Raw genomic sequence first — 27001 nt, 5'->3', positions numbered from 1 at the left:
CTTTACAGACGTAATTTTCTTGGCCCACTCCTAAGATGCGTGGACAACCAAGATGCTGGCTACCTCCTAAGGGAAGTGCACGAGGGCATCTGTGGAGTACACGCAGGTCCACGCGCTGTTGTAGCTAAGCTAAATAACGCGGGATACTTTTGGCCGGGGATGCATACGGATGCGCTGGCATACATCAGAAAGTGTAGGTCTTGCCAACTCTACGCACCCAACACGCATCGCCCGAAGAATGAACTTGTTCCAGTCACCTCTTTATGGCCATTTCAGAAGTGGGCCATCGATGTGACAGGCCCATTTCCCACAGCAGCAGGGAACGTTCAGTTTCTAGTGGTAGCCATCGACTACTTCACCAAGTGGATAGAAGCAAAACCCTTAGCCCAAACAACCGCAAAACATATCAAAAAATTTATTTGGGAATTTATTATTTGTCGTTTTGGACTTCCACAGAATTTGGTGAGCGATAACGGCACCAACTTTGCTGACAAGAAGCTACAAAAGTGGCTGGAAGAACTTCAAATCACCCACACCTTTACCTCAGTGGCGCACCCGCAGGGTAATGGTGAGGTGGAAAGAGCAAATAAGAGCATCGTCGACGGCATAAAGAAAAGACTCTTGGAACACAGATCCGGCTGGGTGGACGAAGTTCCACACGTCCTTTGGGCAAACAGAACGCTGAAAAAGGCAAGTACGGGAGAAACCCCGTTCAGCCTCACTTATGGCACTGAAGCCATGGTCCTGGTCGAAATTGGTCTACCCTCACCAAGGGTCTTGACTCAGCCAGAAGACAATGATGCAGAAAGACGGTTAGACCTTATGCTAACCGAAGAACGCAGAGACTTAGCCGCAGCGCGTGAAGAGAATTACAAGCGACAAATGCAAAAATACTACAAACGCGGGTAAAACTCTGCAACCTCAATGTAGGAGACTACATATTGCGTAACAACGAGGCTTTGAACCAAGAGCGCCCAGGAAAGTTGGCCCCGGTCTGGGAAGGACCATACATTATCAAAGAAGTTTTAGGAAAGGGCGCATACCGGCTCGAAAGGCTCGATGGCACCCCCATCCCAAGAACATGGAATGGAGCTCAATTACGCAAATGTTACATGTAGATCAATTCCAAACTTGTAAAGAAAAGGCCTAGAGCCACTTCTAATGGAAATGATTCTCCTTTATCACATTGTGTTGATAGCCTTACCTTTATACTTATGAACTTTCCACACTGATATGCCGGTATTCACCGCATAAATAAGTGTGAAAAGAAGTAAGTCGTTGCGTGTGAAATGCGGCAAAACCCACAAGCATAAAAACGGTAAAAATTTCTAAGGAAAAGATGAGGAAAACCTTCACGCATGTCAGATATAGGTAAAGTTTAGTCATCCTACTAAGTGAAAATGACGGTCTTACCCGCACAATTACGAAAAAGAAGCAAAACTTTAACCTGTTGTTTGTCTTCTTTCGCTCTCATCAAAGCTTGTCCACTTAGTTCATCAAGTAGTAGACTTTGTTCTTTCTTTCCACCACCATTTGTTTGTCTTCTTTCTCTCTCATCAAACATGCTTTGCGTATAGATTCCATCAAAGCTTTACAACCCTCAAACTCAATTGCAAGGTGTGTTTCTATTTCTTTTAATCAAGGTGTGTTTCATCTTCTAAATCCAAACATGGCTTCTGCCATTAATCAAGGTGTGTTTCTATTTCTTTTAAAAGTTTTTTTTATATATATTATTACATACTTTATTTGCATATTCCTAGTTATTATGTTTTTTAGTCTAAAAAACATTAGATTGTGTGTTCTAGCAATTACTTAATCAGGTTGAAAGTTAATCTTGAAACGAGTTAAAGAAGGGGGTTAAAGTGGCAAGTTTAGTTTAGTTAGTTAGGATTTTATTAATAATAGTTTGAAAGTTTTGATTTATTTGATTAGTTTTTGAATGTTGTGCAAGTTTATTAAATAAAAGAATAGTCTTGATCTAGTGTTTGCAGTGTATTGGAACTCGCTAGGCGCTGGTTGGGTGGTGGGGACAGGGTCTAGCGATTAATCTGGATTATTCATATTCGAATTTATATGTAAATTTTCAAATATATACCAAATTTTCATTTTTGGCCGATTTTGACCAAATAGTGATTAATCGGCGACTAGTCGGTGGGGTGCTGACTAGCGATCAGTCGGTGATCAATCGACGCCTAGGCGTGATTTTTACAATCATGGGTGTTTGATAACAAAAACTGTTTGTTCGAGTGTTGTTTCGGTTTCGGGGCCTGATTTCCAACAATTAATCTTCACCAGGAGACTTAGAAAAGGGGCTGATGACTCCAACAAAGAATAATCAAAACCCAAACCCGCTTTCGGAGCCATCGCCGTCGCCTTCTCCGTCTTCTGCAACGGCTCCGGCGCTGGTGCTTTCGAATTCGGGCAAGCGGATGGATCAAGCTGGGAAAAAGAAGTATGTCAAGCAAGTGACGGGTAGACACAACGATACCGAGCTTCATCTGGCGGCCCAACGAGGTGATCTGGCGGCCGTGAAGCAAATCCTTGATGACATTAATTCACAAATGATGGGGACTTTAAGCGGGGCTGATTTTGATGCGGAAGTTGCTGAGATTCGGGCGTCTGTGGTTAACGAGGTTAACGAGTTAGGTGAAACCGCACTTTACACTGCTGCTGAAAAAGGGCATCTTGAAGTTGTGAAGGAGCTGCTGAAATACTCGGATAAAGAAACGATCACCCGAAAAAGCCGGTTGGAGTTTGACACTTTGCATATTGCTGCTAGTCAAGGACATGACGGTACAGTTCTTCGATTTTATTATATTATCATTTATAAATAGAATTAATATTTACTTGATAATGCTTGCAGCCGTGGTGCAACTGCTACTCGATCATGATCCGTCACTATGCCAAACGAGGTCCCAACGAAACGCAACCCCTCTCATAACCGCAGCTACAAGAGGACACACTGCTGTTGTTAAAGAGCTGCTGTCAAAAGACAGTAGTTTGTTGTATATTACAAAATCGAACGGAAAAAATTCGTTGCATTTTGCAGCGAGATCTGGACATGTTGGGATTGTGAAAGCTTTACTTGATAAAGATCAACTGCTTGCTAGAAGAACAGATAATAAAGGACAAACCGCATTGCATATGGCTGTTAAAGGTGTTAGCAGTGAGGTTGTGAAACTACTGCTCGAGGCGGATGCAACTATCGTTATGCTTCCAGACAAGTTTGGTTTTACCGCATTGCATGTTGCCACGAGAAAAAAACGAGCCGGGGTAGACTTTATTCGATTGCGATTATTTAATAACTAATGTCGAATAATTAGTTTTTATATGTGACATTCTTTTTATTTATTGTTTTTGTAGATAGTAAACGAGTTGCTTAGCCTTCCTGATACGAGTGCTAATGTGAATGCATTAACGAGAGATCACAAAACGGCTCTTGACTTAGCGGAAACGCCTCCGTTATCTGAAGACTCTTCGGCTATAATAGCGTGTTTAACTCGTTGTGGTGCGGTCCGGGCTAACGAGCTGAACCAACCACGAGACGAGTTACGAAACACGGTGACTCAGATTAAAAACGATGTCCACACGCAACTTTTACAAACCAAGAAAACGAACAAAAACGTTAGTGGAATCGCTAAAGAGCTCAGGAAGCTCCACCGTGAAGGGATTAATAACGCCACGAACTCGGTAACGGTGGTGGCGGTGCTTTTTGCAACTGTCGCGTTTGCTGCTATTTTCACGGTCCCTGGCGGTGATAATAAAGATGGGTCCGCGGTGGTGGTGGACCGCGCTTCGTTTAAAATCTTTTTCGTGTTTAACGCGATTGCACTTTTCACTTCGTTGGCGGTTGTGGTGGTTCAGATTACATTGGTTAGAGGTGAGACGAAAGCTGAAAGACGAGTGGTTGAGGTGATTAATAAACTTATGTGGTTAGCTTCTGTGTGCACCTCGGTGGCGTTTATGGCTTCGTCGTATATTGTCGTCGGTAGAAAATACGAGTGGGCTGCTGCATTGATAACAGTTGTGGGGGGTGTAATAATGGCAGGGGTTCTTGGAACCATGACTTATTATGTGTTTAAGTCAAAGAAAACTCGGCTAAAGAGGAAGAAGGAGAAGATTGCAAAGAGTGGGTCGAACTCGTGGCATCCCAACTCTGAGTTCTCTAACTCGGAAGTTGACCGCATCTATGCGATATGAGGTAATATTGTTGTTGTTTATAGGTAGGTTTAGTCAACAGTTGACCCTGAAATTATGAAGTCAAAATATCATATATGTAGTTTTGTGGTCATGACCATAAAGCTATAATTGGATAGTCACAGAAGAACAAATTGACCTATACATGATTTCATTGAGTTGATAAATTGTATTATGATTTGAGTTCACTCATAAATTTTAAAAAGTTAATGTATATTATTACACTTCATGGGCACACTTTGTGTATTTAGTGTATTTTATATGGTAAACTAAGAATCATGTAAGTAGACATTTTTCTGTGATGCATCCATATAACAATATCTTTAGTCAATGTCTGTAAGAAAAAAACACATCTATAGCTATCCATGTAATGTGACGCGTATCTATAGCGATCATTGTCAGGTGTCAGCCTTTGCTCACGTCTTCTACTTTCGCCGTGTTAAAGTTCATGTTTTCGTTCTCTATGTTTTTTGTATTCGTTAGTTGTTGGCATTGTTGAGAATCTTAGCACAACACTGTCACATAATTAATATTACGAACCAACCACAAATAACGTTTAGCATGTTTAGGATTGAGTTTGAAAACTGCTTGTTGACTTATTGGTTTTTTTAAAAAAGCCATTTTGAAAACTTAGGATTTTAGGCTTTTAGAAAACTGTTTTTTTACTCTTTCAAAAAGCTAAAATAAAATGGATTTTTGTAATGCCAAACACCTTTTAACTTATTGACTTTTTGAAAAAGCCAAAAAGGTGTTTTCAAACTAAATCCCAAACATTTAATTGTATGATTCTAAAGACCTATAATATGTTAATTTTGATCGCTCTCATCTATGAAATTTTTATTTTATTTAAAAGGACGCTTATGGTCTCTCTTTGTGTGTTTAAATGAGTTACGAATTAGTGATACTTGTTGCCTTAAACAGGATTTATAAATATCGTGTTGTAATTTTCTCATATATGAGAAGAAAATAAATGATGCACGGGTCCATTTCATGTATTTATGCATTTTGATAGGTTTTGGTAATATTCATTTCATGTATTTATGCATTTTGATAGGTTTTGGTAATATTGAAAAACTGATATATTAATGGTCCTTCTCGTTCAACATGATGTTCAGCCCGTATTGATTGAATTGAAGCATGATATGTGATAAGAAAAAAATTTAAGGGAAACAAAGGAGCCACTAGAGCTCGAAGTCAACTTGTTTAACTTAACAGAGTTCGAGCTTGTCTCATCGTATTTTTTCAAGATTGAGCCGTTTTGATATTATTTATCAACTATTTTGTTATTCTATTTATATATGTCACCGTGACGTCATCAATTCACTTGTTATTCTATTAAATATATATAGAGTGTTTGATTGCCCTGCTAATTGCTAAAAGATAAGAATCTAGATAAAAATGTTTGCTAGTGTAACATGTCCTCTAAAAGTATATAAGTTAATATACGTCACGTCTTAAATCTTTATTTAAATAAGCAAAGTTCACTTGTTTTGAATTGATGACGTCTTAAATCTTTATTTAATACGTCACGGTGACATGCATTATTAAATGGTCTTTAATGTTTTTAAGCAAATCCAACAGCCAATTATTATTACTGTTTAGATGTAAAAGTTAAATCACGTATAATATCAGAATATGTGACGGTGTGGATAGGGATGGCAACGCACCAGTTTCAGGCTGGGTATTGCTAATCTCGTACCCGTACCTAGTTATAAAATTCAGTTTCATACCCGGCCCATTACCCATCGGGCATGTGTCGGGTAATTACCCGTCAGGTATCGGGTATACCCATTAGATTGTTAAAAAATATTTCGTTAGGATTTTTAAATAGATTTTTTTACCACTATAATTCTTGTATATATTTTTATTTATATATGAACTGTTAGAAACTAAAATATGACGCATTACATCCATATAAACGTTAACATAAATAAATAATAATACTATAACTTCTGTATAACTTTATGTATAAACTTGATAGCATATAAAACGTAAATAATACTTTTTAATACATATCTTAAATACAAAAGGTTAAGAAAAAATGAAATTAATAATAAAAAATTTTCGAGTTTTTATTTCAAGTCTGTGGTTCTGGTAAACAGGTATGTCTTTTCTGGTAATCGGGCCAGGTATCACCAAATTCCATACCCGGCCCGTACTCGTGAAAATTTTTTAAAACTAATCTCATACCCGGCCCAATACCTGTCGGGCTTTGGATATACCCGTACCGAATGCTTCAGATTTTGGGTATACCCGTCAGGTTCGGGTTATTTTGCCCTGTCATCTGAACTCACTTTATGATTTGGGGTCACCTAAATGATTATATTAATAACATTCAAGGCATAATCATCAGGGTTTGTCTTCCATTTTATGCTTTAAAGTGAGTTTACTTTACACTAAAATTATTTATTAATATGATAATGTGTCCTTCGGATGTTATGAAGAGATATACATGTTGATAAATGTAAGGATTAATTTAGTTATTGAAGTTTAATAAATAGAATATAAAATCTTTACAGGTGCAAATTATTTAAGTGTGATTTAAATGTAGTTTAATTAAAAGATTTATTGGAGTTACATCGGTTATAATATTCGTTACCAAAGAAGAAAGCAAAGGCCTTCAGTACGTTTAACTGCAATTCGATGTTTTTGGCGGGCTCGTAACCCGTTGGTGTTTGAGGGTAAGTCGCCTAATTTAAATAATATGGTTGGAGAAATCAAAGCTCTTAGTTTTTTGTTGTCAAGCACAGGAGAAAAAGCGTAGGTCTTACTTGGGAGATGTGGCGGGGATTTAATATTATGTTGTAGTGACCGGTTCTCTAGTGGGATTTCAAGACAACCAAGCATTGTTTATTGCATTCTCTTAGACCATGTATAATGGGGCGACAAGGGGCGATTTTTAGAGGGAGCACCCCCCCCCCCCGGCAATAAGAGGGGCGACCCCGGGGGGGGGGGGGGGGTGACGAATATTTATCGCCGTGTACGTTTTGTAAGTTACATGTATGTAAGAAGATTACATGATTTTTTACGCACCGAGTCGACTTTTTACATAGGTGTAATGGACGTTTAAATTAGTGTAATCACTGCACATATTTATTCTCTTTTCTACTTAATTTTTTAATCGCATTTAATCTCAACCGTATAATCTAATCTATTTAATTAAATGTGTGGTTAAAATGAAGTTATTAAGTTCTTAAAACTCAACAAGAATCTCAAAATATCCTTCTCCTACACACACACACACACATCTATATGTATATGATGTGATGGAGCTATAACACAATTACACCCCTAAAATGAAAATCGCTCCTCTGTTTACGTGGCGTCACGTGTCAAAAATCGCTCCCATTTTGTAGCCCACCATTACACATAGCCTTAGAATGATTCATTCCATTACCTCATACTAAACGCTAGCTTGATGTTTTTTGCTTTTGTGTTTTGTTTCAATTGTCTTCGTTGGGTGGTTTTGGTGGTTTTTGATCATTGCTAATGTCTTCCTTGTAACGATAGTTTAGTTTATTTTATAAAGTTTGGGTTGGGCCGATATAAAAAAAAAAGGAAAAAGGAATAAAATAGAAAGAAAGAAGTCAAAGTGTAACAAGAGGCTATTAGATTTTCCGGACACGACCACTTTTCCATTTCTTCGTGATTTTGACCACTTTTGTTAATGTTAATGGCCGCTCAGCCTATTGCAGACCAAGTCCGCCGCTCTTCTTTTCACGTCCTCCTGTTTCTAAGCCCCCTATTTAGGTGTGTTCAATTTATATTTTTACTTTAATGTCAATAGCATTTGGATCTTGATACTTTGATTGTTTAATGTTAAGTTTTATAGTTAAAGTTTAAAACTATCTGTAGATATGAAAATACATTCATTAGACACTTTGTTTCATATAATCATCTTTAGAGTTTAGATGATTACCGTTATTCTTTCTTACTTAGAGCACCAGCAATGCTTGTCTTCACAAACTATCATTTCGAATTCCAAACTTTTTTCTTAAAAACCTTAACTTTCTTTTACAACACCAAACATCCACAAACTCCATTAAAAAATATTATATTTGTATGTGTATAATATATGTATATACATATGTGAGAGGGGGACCGACAAACCAGATCCATTGCAAGTTTAGGAATACAAACTTGAGGGGCGGACAAGGTGGAATTAGGACAGGAGCCACAATGCTTAGGATTGAAATCGTGAAGTTTATGGGCATCCGGATTCATCCATGTTGGATGCGTGGTAGGTGCTCTTATTGCCATGATACAATCATCTTTTTCTGGTATTAATACTGGCTTAGAACTTGTGTATTACATGGGTGAAAAATATCAATACGTAAAATTATTAAATTTTTATGTACATCTTATAGGTGGAAAATGAACTACTGTGCTAACAGTTTTTGAAAAAATTAATAAAGAACTAGTTGGAGACCACGCATGTTACAGCGGGTTGCTTGATCGTGAGGAACCCTAACGCCTATATGATTACCTCGTTGGAAACCAAAAGGATCCAAACCCTCTCTTTGTAGCTAATTCAAACTAACGTGCTGCAACATGGACGCAGTGATAACTGGGTCGATATTGATTTGCTTTGTTATAGTACTATCAGATAAAAGTCTTTTAGCTAAAGTTAAATGCTAAAAGTCTTTGGCCAAAAATGTAAATTTGTTTTTGTGGCTAAAGTTTGTAAAACAAGTAATTTTGGTGGCTGAAGTTGAAAGTTTAAAACTTTTCAATTTATCTTTTAAACTTTGGTTGCTAAAGTTGAAGATTTCAAACTTCCATTTTCCGTTTTAATGTTTTTTCAATTAAGATTTAATGATATTTATTATTTTTATTATTATTAAAGTATTTTTTGATATCATAAATGACCTTTACATGTGCTTTAAACTTTTAATAGGTTTGCTGGTAGATAAACATGCATAAATTCCCATCTTATCATGCGGTGCAACTCACCAATTATATATATAAATCTGCACAATTGTAAGTCAAAGAATTATATGCGTATGACGTACCATGAAAAGTGAATATGACGATGTTATGCATCCGTAAAAGGCCGGCTTAACAGCCTCGGAGGCCTAAAACCAACCAAATGTTGAGGTCTTTTTCTCCTTTCTTTATGCATATAGCACCCAAAAGTATCTAAAAGTTATAGAATATGAATGATATGCTGTGATAATTGATATGAGACGATCTTTCTTGGCTTGTGTCTCATCAATGAGTTACTAATTCTGTAAAAACTCTACTTTCAAAACCCATAATATATAACCCCTATTTAAGATTGAGGCCCTATAAAACTGGAGGCCTAAAGCCGTTGTCTTATTTAACTTGCCCACGAGACGGCCCTGCGCAAAACCAACAGAAAAAAAAAACCAACAAAAACTATCTAGTTTTATGATTATTTATTTAATCTATGCACACAAAACAAAATACATCAAAGATATCAATAAAAGATTGTTGGTTTATACATCAATGCATCATTGTCTTTCTTGACCATCACATTACATACCCTTCTTGAAGCAACTTATATTTAGCAAAAACCCATGTCACCTATTATCTTATTAATTGAATGTAATTGTTGCTGTGACATTTTGCAGTGAGCAATTGCACTTTGTATCTGGTTTTCGACCTCCAAACTCATGTTGGTGCTTCTATGGTGAACTTGCAACTCGCTGAAGCGGTTGGCATTACTCGAAGGGTTTGTAGTAGAAAACCTCTTGGAAGTCATTGCACCGGATAGTAATCTTCCATGACGATTATTAGTATTGTTGTTACCATCGTGTTTTTCCTTTTTCTTTCCACTAGTTCTTGCAAATTTGCGACTAGAACAATCTGAGCCGTGTGATTTACCGAAGAAAGACTTTAGTTTCGACCACCCCATTGACGATTGTTTAGTCAGGTTAAGCTTTTTGGTCCAAGATTTTTTATGGTTTTCGGTTGTAATATTATCAAGAAAGTAATCTTCTGGATTGAGTTCCCTACTAACTTGACAAGAATCCAAAGGCGAAACATTGCATGACCTAAACGGGGTATTGGATATAGGGGTAGCGTAGGGGCTCGAGCCTAATGGGGTACCGAAGAACTTGTCAAAAGTTTCATTGTTTTTGTCTTGGAGGATCTTTTCAACCATTTGTAAGCGCGGTGGGAGATGAAGGGGGAGGAGGTTTCCTTTATAAAAGAGCTCATCAGCCGGAGAATTTGTGACCAACTCTCTGTCTGATGAGCTTGAAAACATCTGAAACTCGAATTCACTTGTAGTCAAGTGACGAAAAGAATTTGTATAGCTTACTTCCATGTCTATGTATTCTTCTTCTTGCTCTTCGACGTCGTTGTAGCAAACGGAACCTAAAAACGAATCCAACGCCATTGTGAGAAAATAAGGATTTAGGATATGGTGTTTTTATGAGGGTGCTTTAGAAAGAATTTAGAGATTCAATTGTGGTAATTAAAGCTCTTGCATAGAACCTTAATATAGACGTTAAAAGTATGTATTATTAAAATATTTATATCTATTGATGATGATTACAAGTATGAGTGTGGAACATGATACTAACATCAATGGCACATAAGCAAAAGATGTTTTCTTGTGACCTTGATGGTCTTTTGGTGCATTTCCTATTTTGAGGGTCTAATGGACCATAATAACTTATTATATTAATGTAATATTCTATAATATTTGAACTTAGAATGTTAATAATAATGTTTTGTTAAATTTTTATACTAGTTAATTTATTTAACTGGTATAATGTATGAGGATATGAATTCAAATCTCAAATTCTGTAAAAAAAAGATGGTAAAAAGTCCCGGTCTCACTTCGAGTTTCTTGCCAACTGATATAGAATAGCTCACACGAGTGGCTTGGTTCATTTACACCCCTGCTTGAATTGGACTTGATGTGCAAAATATTGTTAGAAGAAATGTGTGTCAATTCTGCTTGTGATATTAATACTTGTTTATTATCTTACCAAAAAAGAAAGTTTCATTAAACTACAAGTTGGAATATGTTGTTCTCTAGCAAAGCCTTAAGCAATGTGCATTTATAGGATGCGTGTGGAGCAGGCTGCCTCCCATGAATGTCTACTTCAAGGGTCCACTGCATCTCTTTATACCTGTTTTGGCACCCTAAATTAAGGAATCTAGTACATCTTAAAATCAATAAAAAAAACTTAGTGTTTTGTGGTGATCAAGGGTCAACTTGGAGTGTGTGACATCAACGAGAGAGTTCAAATTTCAAAGCAAGGTAGTCCAAGCAAATGATACTGCCTTTGAAAAGATAAGGCAACCAGCCACTACTTTCTTTTTAAGATAACCCACCCACTATGTGAGAGTTAGGTCCCCTTGGTTTACTCTAGTTTTCATCTTAGTGTTTATATACCTTGAGGTGATCACAAACTTACACTTCAGTTAGTTATATAATAATAATAATAATAATAAGTTAAATGAGTTTCTCAACTCTACTTTATAATATAGTCTTAAAGACAGCTAGCAAAATGTTAGAAAGTATAAGTACAACACCACATAACAGAACGTATAAACCGGTTTATCCAGCTAACAAAGCCTTAGTCAAAGCATCACTAGAAACCTAGTGATGCAATGTTTATTATTATGCAATGTTTTATAAAAAATGTAACCAATTTAGATTTATAATGATTATGTTGTGGGTTAGTTTTTTTAATACAAATTTCTTTTACTTTCTGGACTTAGACCCCGGAAAAGTAAAAAAAGAAAAAGAAAAAAAAAAAGAATCGCTTAAGAAAAAAGTTCATCAGTTAGTGGTTTGTGTTTTGGATTACAAGGTTTATGTTAATGATTTGATGAAACATTCAAGGTTGATCATCTTTGATCTTACTATGGTTTCTCAGTCATACAGAGAGGATGACACCTTAATACAATTGCAACAAATTCATTATTTAATTAATTAATTAACTCGTTGCAAGTCTTATCTTGTATCCAAGGTTTTAAATTAACATTAGAACCACTTTATTAATCTTCATTTCTAGCCTCTTTATTATTCTTCATCAAGAACTTGAAACATTGATCTCCACACTTTGATCTTGTTTGTCCACTTTGTGCTGAAACATCTTAGCACAAACAAGAAAATACCCAAAATTAACCACACCTATTGCTGCCAATAGCCAGTACACTATATCCAGCCTACCATCATTTAGGTCATCTTTCAACCACTTGGTGCTATTCCGAATCAAACCTGTAATCGCGGTACTCAAATAAAATCCCACCGCAACCAACAATGATATCATAGCAGTGGATGTACTATGCAACGACGTTGGGAACTCTTGATAGTATAAAAATATTTGTCCAGGAAAAAGAAATGCTTGACTTATTCCCATTATTGTTAAAGGAACCAAAAGCCATAATGCTGAAATGGGCACAATGGTGGCTGCACCCATGCTTAACCAATCAAATGGTGGTCTCTAGCCATGTGTAGCCTTCGAGCCTCAACTAGTGCAGATGCCATCAAACCTAAAACATTGAGTACATTTCCCAACCCTATTCGTTGGAGGGGTGTTAGAGACCAACCAGTTAGTTTTTGCCACATGGGAAAGATCAAGCGATCGAGGATGAAAATTGTGATGCTTGTAGCTAAGGTGTCTAAAGATAATAAAGAAGAAGAGGGGATTTGGAATTTGGAGCCACCAAGGTGTCTATCCATGGATAGAGCTTGGAGGATGGTGAAGTTGCTAAACATGCCAACTATGGCACTTAACATGACACTAGAGGACCATAGTGGCATTATTTTAATTACGGTTTTTAAGTCTTCCACTTCTTGTACAGTAACTAGGCTCCATGATCTTGCTTTTGAACCATCGGATTCAATCTTCAAAGCACCATGGTTTAAGAACCTACATGATATCAAATATATCATTTTGATTAGATATTTAGTTAGTGAACATTAACAAAAGTTTTTGTTCATTTAGTTAATCATTTAGTACAACGAACATGAACAAAAGTATTGTATTCATTTATTAAGTTGAACAAAGATGAACTCATGTCATGTGACTCATGTCTATTCTTTTATGTTTATAAACGCTCATATATTGAATTATGTTCATGTTCGTTCGTTTACAATTGTTTACGTCCGTTCATTAATAAACAAACGGTTACGAACGTAAATGAATGAAAACAAACATAAAATTAAAAGAACATAATTGTACATAGATGAACAAACATTTAAATGAATATAATCAATCGAACACCAATTTAATGTAAACATGATATCATTATGCCATGCCTAAAAAAATTATTAAAACAAGACTAAATTGTAGCTGGTGATCATATTTTAATTTCATAAACTAGACAAAATTGTAACATGCCTACAAAATTTAAATAAATAAATAAGCGAACTTAAAAGAATGAATTTAAATAAACCCCTTTCGTTAACAAACTAGTTTATTTATGTGTTGTAATTTATCGTTCATTGCTACTATTAACGAACTAACATGAACCGGTGGCGGCCCAACCTTTTTGGTGGCCTAAAGCGAATTAAAATACATGGGGCCTTTTTTCCAAAATATATAATTTTTTGCTTATGATCATCACACATCTAAATATGGTAAAATCAAGTAATAAGATTTTATATGGGACATTTTAGCTATTCTGATAGAAAATCGACAACCACAAGATAAGTAACTTAGTAGATCTAACAAAAGAGAAAAAAAATACGCCAATAATCAACTAAACAGAATCTTGAATCATGGAAATAAAACCTTGATTTGTGAAAGATGGATGAAAACAATCAAACTTTTGCAACCTTGACCCGTGAATGTCTGTTGGTTATGAGCTATGAGAGTCGATGATGTATATCATAAAAAAGAAAATAATAAACACTTTAAAAAGAAACAATCAAAATGACTAACATGATAAAGTCTTTTTCTTAAATCAAATTAAGTATTCTAATCAAGTAGGAAACAAATGTTAGAATTAAATTATACGGCATTAAAAGAGAAAAAAAGAAGTATAAAAAAAACACACACACACAAGGAAAATTGTTTATGAAGAGGATAAGAAAGATAAATTGGATGGCCAGTAAGAAAGTAAGATTCGAGCACATGACTTCATGGAAAAAAGGCAAGCATACCACTAGACTGCACATTGGTAACTCATTAAAACAGCAAACTACATATTAATATGAACATTATGGTAAAAAGTTTTTAAAAAAATGGGCCTCAAATTTTTAGAGGCCTAAGCTAGGGATTTAGTTTTCATTACTATTGGGCCGGCCCGGACATGAACAAGAAAATCATTTTCCTTTAATTGCTCGTGAGCAATCGTTTGTTCGGTTGAAATTGAATGAACAACTACAAATATATACCTGAAACTCTTAGATGGAACTGTAATAGATTTGTCGTTGATATCATAGTTATACTCTTGATTCCTTGAAGAAACCTTCCTCTTTCTCACCGCTGCAACAATAACTCCACCAATGCTAGTAAAGGGTTTCCTTTATGTTCGGTTTTTCGATAAAACTTTTTACCCAACAAGAACAAGATCACACCAACTGTGTTGCACAAAACACAAATCCCAAACCCTACTTTCCAACTCACATTATCTTGAACATAGATTATGACGGTGGTGCTTATGACACTAGCAGCATAAAACACAAAAAAGTACCAATTGAAGTAGATTCCTACACTGTTGGAATATAAAACTGATCAGCTCCCATAGTAGCAATGGTGTAACGTGTGCCACCAATCCCAATACAAGCAAACCCTAAAATGGTGTATAAAACTCCATATTGAAGCTTTGATGGAGACTCACATGGAAGTGAGTTGATTGTGCATGTTGGAGGTCTTAGGGATGGAAACGAAGCTGTTAATGTCATAAGTGTCACACCCTAAAATACAATAATTAGTAGAAAAGAGTATACATACAAAATACACAAATACCATGAGTTTGATTAGGAATTAATGGATTTATAGGAGATTTAGAGATGTGATAAGTGGTTTTAGGCATTTCTTGAAAATTTGTACACAGATCTTTGAGGTGGCAAGCAAACTTGGCCTCAAGTACTTCATCCTAGACTTCTTCCCTTTTTCGCCCTTGAGAGTCATAAGGGTTACTGAAGAAACACTAATTGACCCCGGGCAGATTACGGATAATCTGGGGGTTAAATAGATGTTTCCCACGAGGGGTTAGATCCGGCAAAGATGGTTCTTCTGATAACCTGCAAAACAGACACCGTGAGCTCGTCACTGAGAAGGGGGGGGGTACCTCCTTGTGACCACCCTCCGGCGTGAGAATCAGACTAGATTGCTCTTGAATATAAGTGTATATTAAGAGATTGCTAGAGCAGATATCAGGTATAAGATATAAGATACAAGATAAGATAAGATGATCATACCATTTGGGGTATTTATAGCCGAAGGTAGGTTTCCAAGAAGGTGTAGCCGGCTGAATAGTATTCCTGTTCTACCAACTGTGGCCTACGCACGTGCCATGCTGGTAGTTGGTGGGTAGGCAGCGGCTGACAGTGACCAGGCCTGCTGTGTACTATTCCTTTTCCACCAACTGCAGGCTATGCACGTGGTATGACAGGAGTTGGTGAGTAGGCAGCGGTTAATAGTGACATACAGTACAAGAGCATGCTGCTCGCCATACTGTTGTCAATGAGCTGTCGTATCTCTGGTCAGATCTTTTGCCCATACCTCGTCAGGTACAGTACAAAAGATCCTCCAGTATCGTACGGACTGGCTCATTTGGGCGGGAGTATTCCCCCTCCCGCCTTTGTGTGGGATTGTTCCCGGCTTTGCTCATTCCTTCAGGTGACTACTGAATTATTGAGAGCTAAGTGCCTTGTGCGTGTAGCCTTGCTGCGCGGGTGGCCTTCCCTGATGGCTTGTATCCGCAGCTGCGGGAACAGGCGGAATACTTCACCATTGGGAGGCATTTCCTGCGGGAACAGCTTGCGTACTGCGCGTAAGGACGTCACGTCTCTGAGCATGGTGGGTCCTGCGGATCCATTTGGTTTCTGCGCAGACGTCTCTCTTCAAGGTGAGTCCTGCGGGTCCAACTGGGCTCTGCTGGGACCTACCTCTTCAAGTCCCCCCAGTCCAATGTTCTTCTCATGAATGTTTAATAAGTGAGGTTAAATTTTGGACTTAAGCAAAGGGTTTTTGAAAAGGGTTTAGTTTTAAGGTTTTCCACGGGGATTCTTCCCGCGGAAGTCCTAATGTCACTTGCAGAAATTCCCGACTTTCCTGCTTGATCTTTGGGTATGATGCGGGTAGGTCTGTAACCTCCTCGCAAGTCAGGAGCGTTGAGTCCCACTTGTGTGGATTCTCCATGAGGTTTTGGTAGTTTTGAACATAGTGATTAATTATGTTAAAACCACCAATTCCATCTTGGAGCTTCAAACAATATAGTTCTCGACGTTCCCGCTATGCGGGGATGTTATTCCCGTTTCCGCAAGCATGGCCCAGAAGATCCTTCTTGGTTTCAATTCCCTGCGGAGCGCTAGGTATGTGAAGGGTTTTGCCTTGACACTGTACCCGCACTCGTCTTACGGTTACTTTACTTCCAAGGTATTCCTGGCGTCAATTCCCTGCGGGTGCTAAGTATGTGAAGGGTTTTGCCTTTACACTGTACCCGCACCCGTCTTATAGTTACTTGGTTGCCAAGATAAGGGGTATTTTCCCGCTTACTTTTGAATCTTTTTGAAATTTTGAAATTCGAAGAGTTGGTGAAAGGATAAGAACAGTCCAAACTGTTGAAACGTCGTCCGACGGTTTCTTCTGACTGTGTCAGGACGTGCAGGAAGTTATGGCGACGTGACAGTACATGGTCATTCCAGACGCTTTTTCAGGCGCGTGGGCGCGATTTTTCGGGCGCGTGGCCACGAAATTAATGGCACGCGTCCTTTCAACAGCTGTTGCCAGCTTGCACTTTGCCACGTGTCATAGTTTCATTGCACCTGTGATTTCTCTCTCTTCCGCATTAAATTCATCGCATTAATTGCGATGAGTATATAAAGGGGGAGAGGGTCCTTTGTAATTCACACTTTCACTCTTCTTGTAAACGATTTCCGGCGAATACTTTCTGCCAAGCATTCTCCTGAAATCATTCCTTTACCTCCAAACCATGTCTTCTACTCACGATTTCGAAGCTGCTGCCGAGGAATCTGACGTGCACGTCGAGATCCCGACGTCTACGTCTGATAAAGACGATAAGAGCACTGCTGGCGAATGCCAGTGTGCTCTTCCCACTGAGCTTTTTCAGTACATCGTCCGGAAGTTCATGCTCGAGCCGTTCGAGCCTGAGTTTCCGGAGCCACACCAGACGGTGTATGATGCCCCCAAGGGCAAGATAGGGGTGTACGCTGCATTCTTCGTTTATGGGAATCTCAGGTTCCCATTAACGAAGTTTGTATACCGTGTCTTGGAGAGGCACGGGGTGCATTTGACGGAGGTACACCCGATGGCGATCGCCAAGATCCGCCACTTTGAGTGGGTGTGCCTCATTCTGGGCGTGGAGCCCCACGTAGATCGGTTGATGACCTTCTACTCCTGGAGGTGCATCCAGGGGTGGTACACCTTGGTCAATCGGATCAAGGGGTTGAAGATCTGCGCTACCGAGCGCAGTCTTCGGTCGTGGAAGCGTGAGTTTTTTTATATCTCCGCTCGCGTCGTCCCCCTTGCGATGACCTTTAAGAATGGGAGAGCACTCCCCGCCCTTCACGCCCTCAACTACCAGGAGGCGGAGTGGTTCGCCAAGATCTCCCGGGTCCAGACTCCGGTATACCGCTTTGCGGAGTCTGGGATGGTGATGCTTGGGATGAACCGGGTGTGGAAGGAGGCGTCACAGGTTCCCATCGTCCTCGAATACGGTTTGAACTCTGTCCCTTACGGTATGCTCTGTCTTCTTTGTTTATATAGGTTTGTCTTCTAACTGGTTTGTTTCTTTTATTTCAGAGGGGAACGACTTGCAGTCTCTCCTGCAGCCGCGGGAGAGTGATGGTCCCGCTCGGATGGGTACTCGTGCTCTCGATGAGAACGAGTTGCCCATCTTGGAGCAAACGAGGGATCGGTTTGTGGAGGTCTACCCGCCAGGCCACCCTATTCTGAGCGCCACGCGGTCAGGTAAGGCGTTATTCAACCCTCGACCTCTCAATGCTGAAACCTCTGCTGGAATTCCTCTAATCTTGTCATCTTCTGATGAGGAATCCGCAGATGGTCCTCCGTTGATGCGGAAGAAGGCTGCCGGCGGGAAGGGGAAGGCGAAGGTTGCCTCCACTGCCGATCCGGTGCATCGGTCTGATTCAGAGACCGAGAGCGAGGAGGTGGCGGGGAACCCTGGTGGTGATAAGACCACTGCTCCGGAGGCTGAGACGACCGTCACCTCCGAGCAGCCCAGGACAACGACGGTGAGCGGCGTGAAGAGGCCGGCTCCATCGGGTTCGTCCCCGCCTGTTCGCACTTTTAGGCTCAAGAAAACCCGTAAGTACAAACTTCCTTTACTTTTTAACTTCATATATTTCCGCCATTATACTTATATCTTCTTTGTGCAGACGTGGATGCTACCGCATTCCAGGGTGGAGCGGGGAGGAGCACCTCCGGACCCATGACGGTAGGCTTGGTCAACCTACCTGAGGCGATGACCCAGGCGGCTACGCCTGCTTCAGTTGTTGGTTCAGTTGCTCACCCAGTTGAGCCAACTGTTCCAACTGTGATGACATCTCCGCCGGCTGTCAGTGCCATATTTACTGAATCTTTCACTGAGCCGGCGGTGACTATTTCTGCGGGTACTTCCGCAGCGGCGACCACGGTTGTGAGTTCACCTCCGGTGAGTTCACCTCCGTTGGTTTCTACCGCGGCGGCCTCTATGCCTCCTCCGACGTCGGCAGCTACGGCCGATCCTACAGGTATGCTTGGGGCTTCTCGCCAACCTCTGCCTCCTTCCCATCTGCCTGACCTCTTGGATGGATTTCCCTTGGGTTCAGGTGATGGGTTTGGCGGCTATCGGCCTGTTGTCGACCATACAGGTGCGTAGGGTTCTTTTGGCCTTTTTTTTTTATATATCATCTTTTCCTAACTGCTTTTTGTTTTTTGCAGTGTCGGATTCCAATGAAGTGTATGTTCCATGCTGGAACATCCGCCGAGGAACAACCCTTCGCACGCCTGTGAAGTGCGTGGAGTGGGCTCGTCACGCAGCTCCCAGTGGTGCGTTGGGGGAAGCAATGGCTGGCTACCAGGAGGGTAGGCTAACCAATGAGCTGCGGATTCTCCTGGCCCGGATGCAGCCGCGCGTCGAGCTGCTTTGTCGTGAAAACGACAAGTTAAAAGCAGCTCGCATCCAAGAAGTAGCTCAGGCGCGGGCTGTCCGGGAGGAGAACAAGAGGCTTACCGCAGTGGCTGCGGAAAAGGAGAAGGCCTTCAAGGCCCTCGAGGTTGAAGTTCAGGCCCGGCTCGAGGCCCGTTCCAAGGCTGCCCAAGCTGTTAACGAACAGCTTCAGCTGGCTAAGGAAACTGCACGGAACGCAACTGAGAGGGCCACCAAGGCTGAAGCTGTTGCTGAGCCTCTACGCCTCGAGAATGAGGAACTTAAAGGCAAACTAGAGGTGCTCCAACAGGCTCATGATGCCTTGGCGATGGAAGACGCCAAGAAGCTCCAAGAGATCTTGGACCAGAGGGGGGTGCTTGACCACACTGAGCGGAAGCTAAAGGGCGTTGAAGAGGCTGCGGCTAAAGAAGTGTTGCTTGCCAACCTCAACAAAAGTGAAGCCGAACGCGCCCGTAACCAAGCTCAAGCTGCCCTCCAGGAAGCTTTGGTTACCAAGGAATGGCTTCTTCGAGAAGCGTTGTCGCAGGTAAGCTTAGCTTCATAATGTCTTCACGCTTTTCTTTGTAACTAGAAAAGGATTTGATACTTGTATTTTTTCTTGTAGGTTGTGCATCGAGTCTTCACGGACACATCATACGACGATGCCATGAGCGCAGCCCTCAACGCTTCTCACGAGGATGGGGAAAAGGTCGGCTTCCTGCTTGGTCTAGGGTTCGTTGAGAAAGGCATCCCGCCTTCCAACTTCCCTTTATATGATGTTGATACTGAAGCTGTATATGACCAAGCAGTGAATCAGTATGCCGCCTTCCCGCATCCGGTGGTGGAGAAGGTGAACGAAGTTGCTGCTGCTGATGATGGGCTAGCCATTCTAAAGACCTTCCTTGAACCGCCACACTCTACTGATGGTGCTGGTCCAAGTGGAAGTGGTCCTGAAGCTTGATCCTGAAGATCCCTTTCCACCATTAGAGTAGATTTTTATTTTTGTATAGCTTCTTTTGTATGCGGGTATGTACCCAGCAATCTTTGTAATATTTGAATTTCGATGGAATAAAGATTATTTGCCAATCCCTTGCCTTGTTTATTTCACGCATATTCTGATTTAACTTAATTTCTTTAGTACTTAGATAAGTTAACTTTTCAACGTGGTAGATAATAAGTTAAAGTTTTGCGTCCTCTTTCATGATTGTGCGGATAAGACCGTCACTTGCACTTAGTAGGATGGCTAAACTTTACCTATATCTGACCTGCGTGGAAGTTTTCCTCATCTTTTCCTTTGAAATTTTCTAAGTGTTTAGAATAAGTTAACCTTTGAACGTGGTAGATAATAGGTTGAAGTTTTGCTTCCTCGTTCGTGATTGTGCGGGTAAGACCGTCACTTGCACTTAGTAGGATGGCTAAACTTTGCCTACATCTGACCTGCGTGGAGGTTTTCCTCATCCTTCTGTTAGAAATTTTCTAAGTATTTTGAATAAGTTAACTGTTCGACGCGCGGTTGTCAATAGGTTAGTTCAGTTTCCTCTATCATGATTTGTGCGGTTAGGACCGGCACATTCATTTAGTGGGATGACCAAAGTTTACCTATGACTGACCTGCGTGAAGGTTTGCCGTTTTTTGGGTTTATGCGGGTTTTGCCGCCATCCCCACGCAACGACTTTCCACGTAATTATGCGGTGAATACCGGCACATCAGTGTTGAATAAATTAACCGTTCGACGCGCGGTTGTTAATAGGTTAGTGTTCAGTTTCCTCTATCATGATTCGTGCGGATAGACCGGCACTTTCATTTAGTGGGATGACTGAACTTTACCTTTAACTGACCTGCGTGAAGGTTTGCCGTTTTTTGGGTTTATGCGGGTTTTGCCGCCTTCCCCACGCAACGACTTTCTTTCACACTTATGTATGCGGTGAAGATCGGCATATCCGTGTGGAAAGTTCATAAGTATAAATGTAAGATCATCAGCATCGATGTTCTAAGGAGAATCATTTCCATTAGAAGTGGCACTGGGCCTTTTCTTTACAAATTTGGAATTGATCTACATGCAAACTGTGTAATTGAGCTCCCTTCCATGTTGTTGGGATGGGAGTGCCATCGAGCCGATATGCACCTGGTTCGGGATCTCGTTGTTTACGCAGTATGTAGTCTCCAACATTGAAGCTGCAATTTTATTCGTGTTTTCCCCAACTGGGATTCTACACGCGTCAGCCTGCTCAGCGTTCGTTACGCCACGAGGTGCGCGAGCGTCCCATCTCTGACAAATGCTTCGACGATGTCCTTTACGTCTGTGCATTCTTTAGTGTTGTGGCCTTTTGTCCTATGAAAGTCACAGTATTTGCTCCGATCAGCATTGTGACGATGTCGGATTATTGGAGCCTTTGGCCATGGGAGCTCCTCAGTGGCGAATATCTCGGTGACACTTTTGGTGAGTGGCGTCCATCTGGAGTTCTGGTTCGACTGTACGTTATCCCTTCCGCCTAACCGATGTTGCAAGCCGGATGAGGTGTCAAAGTTTACCCTTGACTGCCAAATGCCTAGCTTCCGCTTTTTGTTTAGTCGGGCGGTAAGGACGTTGTCTTCTCTTGTTTTCTTGGTGTAGAGGTTTGTGCTCTGGGGGAGATCTCTACCCAGTTGCTTCTCCGTTTCCGCAAAGCGTTTAGCTGCTGTCATGATGGCATCCCATGTGGATGGCATGCCATCTCTACCCGTTAAGGTGCGGATGAGCTCTGGGTCGTTCGCGCCCTGGATGAAAGCAGCGCGAACAAGATCTTCGCTAATATTACCCAGACTTAGCTTCTTTGAGTTGAAGCGAGTGATGAAGTCTGGCAAAGATTCATCTTCCTCTCGAATGCAATTGAGGATTGTCCATTGCTCTTCGGTATACTTTCTTTGTTGGCTGAAGTGTTGGCTAAACTTCTGTTGGAAGTCTGCCCAGTCGTAGATGTGGTTGACCGGTAGACGATCGAACCACGCTCTAGCTGGCCCAACAAGCGTCATTTGGAACATGTAACACCACGTAGGTTCCGTCCAATTACTGACGGTTGCCCCCGCTATGAATCTGTTTAAATGATCGTCTGGGTCAGATATACCATCGTAAGTGCCGATGTTGGACATCTATTTGGCACTTTTCGGGGCGATTGCTTTCGCAATGTCCCTTGCAAATTTGGACGTTCCCGCATTTGCCGCAGTTGGTCTAAATGCTTTGGAGAAGTCACGTGGGTTTCCACCCGCGTTTTTTGGTTTGAAGGTTTCTCCAAAATGCCTTCTCGGTTGGGAGTCCGTTTCCTTACGCTTCCCTTTCGCCCTATGACGAGGGTTTGCGTCACTATCGGATTCCTCCGAATCATCGTCAAAGTACCCTACGAATTCATCAGCCTGTTGGAGTAAACGTAAGCGTTCATCCAACTCAGCTTGGAATTCTTTTTGACGTGCTTCCGCCCACGCTTTAACTTCATCGAGTGTTTGGCGGGGGAGCCTCGTTCGTTGTCTCTCTAACTGGGTATCGGTGAATCCCAGTGAGCGATTATTTACTACACTTGCCCCAGCTTGGGTAACTGGGGTAGTGTTTGTAAAATTTACTGCACTTGCCCCGGCTTGGGTAACCGGGGTAGTGTTCGTAAAAACTGTGTAGTCGCCGGTATTCCCCCCAGTAGCTAGGGTTGTGGTTACCGGAGTTTCTTTAACCATCTTTCCAGAAGTTTGAAAAAACTGAAAAGAAATGAAGTTCTAGCTTTTATGCACGGATGGCGCCAATGAAGAAACACTAATTGACCCCGGGCAGATTACGGATAATCTGGGGGTTAAATAGATGTTTCCCACGAGGGGTTAGATCCGGCAAAGATGGTTCTTCTGATAGCCTGCAAAACAGACACCGTGAGCTCGTCACTGAGAAGGGGGGGGGTACCTCCTTGTGACCACCCTCCGGCGTGAGAATCAGACTAGATTGCTCTTGAATATAAGTGTATATTAAGAGATTGCTAGAGCAGATATCAGGTATAAGATATAAGATACAAGATAAGATAAGATGATCATACCATTTGGGGTATTTATAGCCGAAGGTAGGTTTCCAAGAAGGTGTAGCCGGCTGAATAGTATTCCTGTTCTACCAACTGTGGCCTACGCACGTGCCATGCTGGTAGTTGGTGGGTAGGCAGCGGCTGACAGTGACCAGGCCTGCTGTGTACTATTCCTTTTCCACCAACTGCAGGCTATGCACGTGGTATGACAGGAGTTGGTGAGTAGGCAGCGGTTAATAGTGACATACAGTACAAGAGCATGCTGCTCGCCATACTGTTGTCAATGAGCTGTCGTATCTCTGGTCAGATCTTTTGCCCATACCTCGTCAGGTACAGTACAAAAGATCCTCCAGTATCGTACGGACTGGCTCATTTGGGCGGGAGTATTCCCCCTCCCGCCTTTGTGCGGGATTGTTCCCGGCTTTGCTCATTCCTTCAGGTGACTACTGAATTATTGAGAGCTAAGTGCCTTGTGCGTGTAGCCTTGCTGCGCGGGTGGCCTTCCCTGATGGCTTGTATCCGCAGCTGCGGGAACAGGCGGAGTACTTCACCATTGGGAGGCATTTCCTGCGGGAACAGCTTGCGTACTGCGCGTAAGGACGTCACGTCTCTGAGCATGGTGGGTCCTGCGGATCCAGTTGGTTTCTGCGCAGACGTCTCTCTTCAAGGTGAGTCCTGCGGGTCCAACTGGGCTCTGCTGGGACCTACCTCTTCAGTTACCGTTCGCCATGAGTTTCTCAGTCAAAAGGAACAAATCCTTATCTATGTTTGCTTGCCACATTGGCGAACAAAAAAAAACGTTGTTGGATCGCTCATAGATGTAGCGGATTGCCTATTTGTACAACTTGAATAAAAAAAAAGGGTCATGCATGAGCTACACTACCCCATCTGATTTCACATGTACGTCCCTTCGCAAAGTCATGTTAACCAAAAAACTCAAACTTTAAAAATTATTGGTCAAAATGATCGTCTGAACAATATCCGTGCGGCCCTTTCTGACCAGAAAGGGATCAAACCTAGAAAATTATCAGTCGCGGTCTTTTAACAGATATCTAGGCGGCTGTTTTGACCATACGTGGTAAAACTTTGAATTTTTTTAGGTAAAACAGTCGTCCGACCTCTATCCAGACAACCGTTTGAAACGATGTGGATTAGATGTCAGACAGTGTGTATATAGCTGGCCTACAATAAAATGCCTAGAAGTCCAATCACGTCTTTAAAACACCTATAAATCCATAAAAGTTTATTGTATTAGATATCTTTTAACCAAATAAATGATCTTAACGTTGTACCAGCAGTGACCCACAGGAGAAAACGAAGATGACAACAAAGGAGCCAAAATATGAATCAGAGAGAATAGCTCCAACAAGAGGAGAGACTCAAGCAGCCAAGTACAACATTAAAGACTTGCGTGGCATCAATGCTCTTAACGTTGTACTTGGTAATAAGGTACACAATTAGGTTCCCTATCCATCCTCCGGCTGCCAATGTTAAAGTTAACATGCTTCCTACATCATAGAGAAGTTGATTAGATATTTGTACGATTGCAATTAAAGTTATTGGTTGTAGGGTTTTAATCGAGCTAGTGGATTGAATTGGTGAACCTGAACATGACATATATTTGTGCCAAATAACCTAAGCACAACTAGTAACCTATTCTTATATATTCAAAAGGGTTGTAAACAAATTGAAGTGTCAAACAAGCCAACGAGTTAACCTTTTCAACTTAAAATAACATTAGAACAAAAAAAGATAAATCAGTATCAATTTATATGTCTATTTTTTATGCCTCTTGGCTCCTACGTTAATGTTAGGAATTGTGAAAGCTTAGGAGAACTCCACTTGACAATATTAAAAAAAAAAAAAATAAGAATCATATGTCATATAAGTAAGTTAAATCTAAAAAAAATATCCACGGATCAACTTTTAAAAGTAACGAACGCTTGTGTGTATCTATGAACAGTGTAATTTGTAGAGTAAAGAATGTTTACATATTCGTTAAAACCCATGCCCGAAGCCAATCAACATAAATGTTTTTTAGATTTAACTTACTAGCTTACAAAACACATGAAAAAATATATATATTATTAAGTGGAGTTCTTTCAAGTTCTTACAAGTTACAACTCAACGAGTTCTTAACATACACAAACACGCGCGCACGTGTGTGTGGACTGGAGAGAGAGGGTAACCTAGTATGAAAGGGAGGGTAGTCCATCCTCCTCGTTTACTATGTTTGATGAAGATATTGCTTGCCTTCACTTGCCTTAACATCTTTCAGTTATTGGTTGGTTCTCATTCTTCATAGTTTTCAATGAGAATGTGCCAACGGAGTAGATAATATATATAGAATTGTAGACGTATTATATATCGATATTCTTATGAATAAAGCGAAAACAAGTAACTATTAAGACATCTGAAAAATGATTTTTTCCCCATCATGGGAGGCTATATTTTAATGAGATGTCAAATCCAATAGCATAAAACATGGTTGTTTGTAGCGTAAAATGAAAAGTCACCGAATCTTTAGATTAGAAAATAGGATTTGGTTTAAGTTTGAGTATGTTCTATGGTTAGGCTATCCGATATATCGTTTAACGAGAAAGGCTAATTAAAACGCCACATCAAGTCATTAGCGCCACATCAATCTCAAATAGACAGCGGGCTTTAATTAACTCACCATTTAATAAGTGCTATGTGGTTTAACTAAAAAATAAGAAAAGAAAGAACATGATTGGTCGAAATGAATTGAACCTGCTACTTTGAGCTCTCATGGGCACCACCATGTTACCAGGAGGGGTGGTGTCTCTAGCTTTTCCTAGGACGGTTTGGCGCCGATTCCATCAACAGTGGTGATGTGGCCAAAATGGTGCCTACGCATGAGACCATAACAATAAGCCTTACGATTTAGGCAGTCACAAAAAAGGGGGAAAAATCTTTTAGGAGTAAAACTTGAAAAGTAGTGGCACGGTAAAAATAAAAAAGAAAAGTAAATTAAACTTTACTTTTTTTTAATTTAGTTATTAATTTAGCACTTATACTTATGTTGTGCCTTCGTACGTACCTAGTGGTTTTAGTCTCCTTGAGAGTCAAAATCAAATGCAAATTGTCTACGACTATGAGCAACATGGAAGAAAAAAAGATCTTGTTAAAAGAAGATTTGCCAACAATATATAGCGGAAAAGATATACTCTCCTTTTTTAACGACGACTTTATATTTGAACGTAGGACCCTTCAAATTCTATTCAGTAGCTTTAACATGGTAAATTATCACAAACATTGAAAAAAACAACATAAGAACAAGCTGGTAAATCATACATGCATAATTTTTAAACGTTCATATCATATTATCATAAATGCCATATAGCATCACAAATAAAGTGAAAGCATTCTTATTATAATTAAGCGGAGCGGGCTTAAGAGTGACTCAAATGAAGCATCGACTTCGGGCTTCTTCTCTTTTATCATAAAGATTTTCTTATTAAGTTTATCAATGCCTTAGATTT

The 27001-nt window shown here is 40.5% G+C and overlaps 3 pseudogenes across 2 annotated transcripts; 1 reads left to right on the top strand and 2 right to left on the bottom strand.

Moving 5' to 3' along the window:
* Positions 1-1655: 1655 nt before the first annotated feature.
* On the top strand, positions 1656-4440 carry LOC143554136 (ankyrin repeat-containing protein ITN1-like; annotated as a pseudogene). The gene is made up of 3 exons (XR_013138939.1): positions 1656-1691; positions 2296-2793; positions 2864-4440. The product of XR_013138939.1 is annotated as an ankyrin repeat-containing protein ITN1-like (transcript).
* Positions 4441-9642: 5202 nt separating this feature from the next.
* LOC143554135 (putative membrane-associated kinase regulator 4 pseudogene) lies at positions 9643-10561 on the bottom strand (annotated as a pseudogene).
* Positions 10562-12212: 1651 nt separating this feature from the next.
* Positions 12213-25798, bottom strand: LOC143554152 (protein NRT1/ PTR FAMILY 2.7 pseudogene; annotated as a pseudogene). The gene is made up of 3 exons (XR_013138941.1): positions 25688-25798; positions 14525-15046; positions 12213-13055 (listed from the first exon to the last, which is right to left on the bottom strand). The product of XR_013138941.1 is annotated as a protein NRT1/ PTR FAMILY 2.7 pseudogene (transcript).
* Between the last annotated feature and the right edge of the window lie 1203 nt (positions 25799-27001).

Source organism: Bidens hawaiensis, unplaced genomic scaffold (genome assembly GCF_021521415.1).
Source record: "Bidens hawaiensis isolate Kalapana, Puna unplaced genomic scaffold, B.hawaiensis_p1.1 tig00017563_1, whole genome shotgun sequence".
NCBI lineage: Eukaryota > Viridiplantae > Streptophyta > Magnoliopsida > Asterales > Asteraceae > Bidens > Bidens hawaiensis.
This window is presented reverse-complemented; position numbering and strand designations above follow the sequence as displayed.